A 6,554-nucleotide genomic window follows, 5' to 3' on the forward strand; every position below is an offset into this window, starting at 1 on the left:
CTGGTTGTGGTACCCTGCTACAGAGAAGGACAGCTTTGCTTCTGCTCCTGCCTGATGCTGTTACCGTATTCACCCTCCTTCACTGGCTGTAATGCTGTGGCTGTCTATGTGAGTGGCATTAGTCACATTCAATAACATGTTGCTTTTGTGGCTTCATACATGTTCCCATGCCTATGACAGGAAGGATTTAATGCGGGCACTTTGCTTCTAAAGTGTTGAGGTCAGCAGGAGCTATGGCTGGGCAGCCTGGAGGTGGCAGGACCATTTCTACATATAAAGCCATCAGTTTTCCCAGGAACTCTGCAGATTTGGGTACCTCTCAAACACTGTGAGATTTTGTGAATCTGATCTGCTTTGGTGTGGAACAGGGAAAATTAGTAAGAAACATGGCATGGCCTTTTTTCCCCTTTTCTGCAGTTCTCCCAGTAAAGCAGATGAGAGACAGATCTTGCTTACAGCATTCAGGGATGGCTCCATACATCCAACCCCCTGCCTGCCCCCCTCCCTGTACCGCTGCTCTAAGCAAGGGCACACAAGTCATACATGGGAGACCAGCAACAGTTTCACTTCTACCTAATATTGCACTTCCAGCTTATTTTCCGTGTCTGCCTGTCTCAGTTGTCAGATTCCAGCTCGAAGTATTTGTAAACAACGCTCAAGAAACTCCTAACTTTGCCTCAAGTGCYGCATCATGGATATTGCAGTCGTGAAACGAATGCCCCTAGGAGGAAGGCAGATGTATTCAGTAACCTACCCCGTGGCATGGAGCTGCGTGCTGCACCGAGCAATGCCGGCAATCAACCGTTCCACGTGCGCCTACGCTGCACCTTCCCCTCGCTTTATCAGTGTCTAATTAAATTTCAGTCAACCTGAACAAAAAGATCCACGTTTGTKGTAGGCAGTAAATAAGGATGTGCTGGAAAATGAATATGTACGACTTTTTGCCACATGTTGAAGAAGAAAACTATATACTGAGCAGCTGAATTATCTGCAAATTCTCATGTGAATTRACAGTGATTTTTAAAACTGCGCTTAAAAATACAGATCGTCATAGCAGGGACATCAGTAAGATGGCATTTTCCAACATAAAGAATTAATCCAAGAGAGAACTAGTCAATTAACATTTTCTCTTTATACATAGCACTCTAACAGATTAAATTAGGATAATGTTAACATTTCTTTTCAAAAAAGCATATAGCTTACGAAAGACTTTAACAAAACAATCATTTGCTAGCTTGCAATAGGAAGGAGTTCCTTGAAAGTATCTGCAAGTAGGAAGCTGGTGGTTCCTCAAATATGGAAGAGCCTTGTCCTTGCTTGGAAGCGATGGCACAGAAACAGCATTTGATTCCTAAGGCTGAGCCTCAGAAGAGAGGACAGTGCCTCTTGCAACTAAAAGACCAAAGTTCTTGCTTCTACTGTGCCACAGTCCTCCCTCCACACTGCCGGGATATTACAGAACACTATTTTAATCACAGTTTCATCATAAACTATTATGTAACTCAGAAAAAATCATGCTAGGAAACAGTTTCATCACCTCCTTGCTGCTCTCAGCACTATTCTGCTCAGGATTAACAGTTTCTCATGTGGCCCATACTTGCAGACCTCCATTCCTCCCCAGCTCCCCAAGCACAACAGAGTGCAGTGCCTGGAGTTGCACACTCCAAGGTTTTTCCAGTGCCTTAGGGAATACACCATTCCCTTAGAGCCGATCCCTTCTGTGCATGAGCCCATCTCATCTCCTGCCCCGCTGGGTAATGCTGCTTGGCGGGGGGCTGCAGGCAGGACCCTCTCGCATTTATCTCCACCACCAGTGGTGCCCAGAGAGCAGTAAGTGGTCCAGGGCCACAGAAACAGCTCTTCAGCCTCGCAGAGCGCCGTCGAGCCAGACTTCCACTCTCTGCTAATAACCATCTCATGGAGGTAGCTACAAAACCTATTTATAGGGATTATTTCAGCTGCCATCTTCACCCCTGAGAGGACTATGCTCTGGAGAGGTGGCAATTTCATACCACTCACCCCCTTATAAATCTTTTTCCCAGATGAGGAGCAGGGGGTTACGCTTCCATTTGGATGACTTCYGCATTCCTTAGAAAGCAAACACTTTTGAATGATGGTAAAATGGATGAAAAAGTTCCATGTAGCCACTGCACCGAAACCAGATTGGGATCATTGAATAATTACCCACCTTGGCCTTGTTTGCCTGCTCCCGGAAATTTGGGAAAGGTGTTTACGATCAGCTGTTTGTGTAACCAAGCTATGCAAACTAGTAAAAACAACCCATATGAGAGAGAGAGAGAAGGAACATTGACTGCTTTGACAACTGCTTTGCCATTGCTAAGGAAACTGCTCCCTTGGTAACCATGGTCAGTACATCTGTCTTATTTTATCTCCAATTCTCACACAGATACCATCATGGAAAGAATATTAACACAACAAAAATACACAAACATTTCAGAAGAGGAAAAAACTAATAAAAGCCCAAGGTTTCCATTAATTTGTTTTTATGAAAAGTTTAGCGAGATGCTGTTTTGGTGTCAGATTATGGTTTTGCCTTGTCTGTCTGAGATATGCTCCTTAAAAATTAACTTATACACGAAATTAACAATTTAGTTTACTGTTCTTCTGCTCTGCACTTCTTTATCGTAAGTGATGCTTGTTTTCTGTGGGTCTCCTAAATTATGTACTGAAATTGGACTGGGCAATGGGGAGCCTGAAGGCTGGAAAAGCTTTCTGTGTCTTCCCTTACTGACTTAAGCAGTACAGTACAAATGAAGGTCCTGATGTGGAAGGACAAACACTAATTTCCAAGATGTCCCTGAACATTTTGAGTTGGGTATTAGCCATAGCTTTCTCAATAGTYCTGCTCAAATCCATTAGCAGGTAAGAAAAACAAAACTTTGCAAAGAGAAATCTGTTTCAGACATCCTGGAAGCAGCTTTTACAACTGTTTTGGAATGAAGKCAGGAGCTCTACCTGTATCTACCAATATACCAGCTGTGAAACACTGATAGAAGTGCAACTCTACTCAAAGCAATAATGTCCATGCCAACAAAATCACCAAATCTAATGATGATRCGAGCACTCTAGAAAACTTGTTCTCCATCTCTGGCAGGGCGGTCTCTACAAGGGCACAGAGGAAGCAAAATGTGGCTTATTACAGCATTTCCTGATGGGAAAGTGCCTCAAGACTTGCATTAGGAAGGGATTTAGAGCRAAAAGTTACTCACAGCTTCCTAGTGCAGCTCATCTTGAGTTACTCTGGCCATGGAAACGGAGCATGGCAGTGACTCAGTTTTGACTGACACRAGCAATCCTTCACCCATTTCTGTAGCAAGAATGTTGTAATTCCAGCAGCGGTAGCAATAAACCTCACTTGTCATGTCAGCTAAGTATGCATGAAATGTTTCTTCTTCATACCTATTCTTTTAATAAATGTATTGCAAAGAGAGCTCTTCATTCTTTTAGTTGAGTTCACACTGCTGTAATTTCAAGGAACAAGCAACCTAAATACCTTTTTACTGCACTGTCCTGCAGACCAGCCTTTCATTTTTATGAGTGGTCTTGAGTTGGTTGATTTACCCCAGCCCATTTACTACAAATTACATAGTAATTAGCACTCATCAGACATTGGGTTAACTTGTATCCAGACCCAGAAATGGCTGGGCTAGCAGCAGTGATGTTAAGGAGCTGCAATGAGTCATTTCTCCTAACCCTTTCCCCGTCACTCATGTAGGTCCAGTGGCATTCACTCATGTTTCTTACCTGAGTCRTAAACAAATAGGCCAAATACATTTCTAAGAAGAAAAAATGACGGTGACTTGTTTCAAGTGCCCTATGGGACTTTAGGTAAGAAGTTTCAGTTTCCTCCTATGCAAAATGAAGATAACAGCAATTTCATACCTTCCAGGAGCCTACTGTGACTATAAAGGTTATCAAGTCCTTGGAGACCATGGCAGTAGGAGTGAAATAAATAAAAGATATTTACCAAACTGCCAAATCCTTGACACTTTTCCCAGCTCAGATATTAAGGAAACTCTGCTGACAACTTTCCTTTGAACAATTCCAGAACAAAGTTACCGCTATAAGGAAGGGAGTTTATTTCCCTTTCTTAAAAATGAAATTTTGAAGGAAAATTGAAAAACAATTACCACTGACGGATATGGGGATCTGAGTAGGTGCCTGTACCAGGGGTTTTGCAGAAGGTCACACTTCAGGAAGCTTGTTTCTAATACATATCCATATCTCTGCAGGTGGATGAAGCCGTTTAAGTTTGGACTTAGTGCAAAACAGGCAAGTTGATTACATTTAGTTTCACAGGCTTCGAAGCATACAAAGTACTGACATTACATGAYGCTGCACCTCCTCTCCAGTCACTTGCAATGGCATAACTACAGGATTAGGAAGGCTGAGGATGACATGTGAAATCTGTGCCACTTAAATAAGTGCTCTGTCAGAGGGAATTGGGCAGCTGTTGCTGCATGAGCCTTGAGGAGCAAGTGGAGGAGCCATGGCCAGCATGAGGAGCAAGCCCGGCACTCTGGAGCAGTACAAGCATGAGCCATGGGGCAGAGAGAGGCTGGAGCCCTTCTGCAGTAGGTCCCCTGAGGATGCTATGTGAATGGGAGGCCTTGGGTTGCACATTGCCAAGACCATTTTGGAATTAGCTGTTCTGGGCTTGAGGTTGCCTCGATGATGACTGAGATGACAAGCGGGCTGGACAAGTGCTTGCAAGAAAGTAGACCACCAAAAGTTTTTAATGAAGATAAAAATGCCTTTCCAGTGTTCATAGGGAGGGAGAGCCACAGCACTCAGATGCTAAATGCCTCTGTCTAAAGGGTGAGCAGGAAAGAGCTTCCTTGGATCCTTTCTCTGCTGAAAAGAGACAAGAGAAGGGCTGACAGCAGGTTTGTTAGGCTCACCTTCCAATAACGAGGCTGTCATCCTCCACAGCCAGGGCTGTGGACGGAGCTGCCCTCCATCCACAGCAGAGCCTGTAGCCCTCATAGCCTGCAGCAGAGCATCCGCTGAGCTCCTGCTCCCTCTGCGGCCAGGCGCTGCCCCCTCTCTGGACAAGATGATCTGTATCAGAAACACTGAAAGAGAAAAATATTAAAATGAGAAGTGAAGAGGGCTGCAGCCCTGCTGAGAAAGGGCATGTTTACACATCCCTTGATAGCTCCCTTTGAAGCCAGGCACAGTCCTTCCCAAGGGCTTGTTAATCACCTGGACAGCCAGGCCAGACTTGGCTCTGAGACACCCTTGGGCCTGATGGGGAAGGAGAGAAGCCCAAGTATGACGGAGAGCAGAAGTGGTTCAATGAGCTTCTAAAAGGCAGAATAAGGAGCACGAAGCAGGTTTGGAAAGGGTGGGGAGATGCGGCTTAGTTGAAGGAGTCTGCCCTTGAGACCTATGGACAGCACATCAGCTGGCTCCAACTAATGTGTTTTCTCCAGCACTGTAGAAAAAAAGAAATGAAGTACAGTATGTACTCGTCTGGTGAGACATTTAGATTGGCTACTGATACTCTGCAAATGTTTATAAAGAAAACAAAACGTGGATGATAGCCATTTTAATTAAAATGTGCAGATTCAGTTCACCCCAAATCACATGATCTCRGAACCATATTTTAGCCTTTTTGGAGACATCTGCTTGCACAACAATAACAAGGCTCTGTGGATCATTTGTGCTGTTTGCTTAACTGACTGRTCTGGTAAGGGAAGCTGCAGTTCTAGGTATTTCTACGTACTTGTTTAATCTCTACAATGTGAAGGTCAATATGGCCCTGCCCCCTCAGCTTGATTTTAATCAGGTCAAAGCTAAGAGGAAGAGAAAGATGGAATTAAAACATTAAACCTTACCTGTGCAGGGCGGTCACCCCTCTTGCCTATCAGATAAAATTGCCAACAAACTTGGCAGCTCCTACCACGTGTGCAGGGATGCTYGTGAGCTTCCTTTGGGTCACACAGCACATCAAAAGCAGGAGCAAATACTTTTGTGATGTTCTGGTGATGTTTCCCAGCTACTGCCAKTTCCTGCACCACTTCACCAGAATGTGTTTATACATGTAAAGAACGAGATTACCATGCTGTGTTATATACCATGCCCATGACAGAGCCTGCAGAGGCATGGGAAGGACAGTTCTCGAAGCATCATTCTCTACAACCTTCGCCCACGTCAGACGTGGGTGACTGTTAACCTTGCAGCGCTGACAAGAGCAGAGGCATAATCTCACACGCAGCCCAGTGAGCCTATTTACTTAAATAACGTAACCCTGGGGATTAATTTGGCTCACTGTGGGTGGATGCTGTCTAAGTCTTCCCACTCAGCTCTTGCCGGCACTTTGAACCGCTGGCCTGTGAAGCCGTGGCCTGACACACGCTGGCAGCTCTGCCGCATTGCTCGGAGGAACCACGGGACGGACCCAAATGTCACTGGGAGYGGTTGGAGCAGTTGCTGTACCACCGAACAGGGTCGGGATCCAGGGCACCTTGAAAAGGCTTCAGCCACTCGGCACCATCTGTTTGTGGTGGTGGAGAAATCCCGCTGGCTCC

The sequence above is a fragment of the Nothoprocta perdicaria genome, unplaced genomic scaffold (assembly GCF_003342845.1).
Source record: "Nothoprocta perdicaria isolate Ctin4 unplaced genomic scaffold, notPer1 scaffold_9, whole genome shotgun sequence".
Classification (NCBI taxonomy): domain Eukaryota; kingdom Metazoa; phylum Chordata; class Aves; order Tinamiformes; family Tinamidae; genus Nothoprocta; species Nothoprocta perdicaria.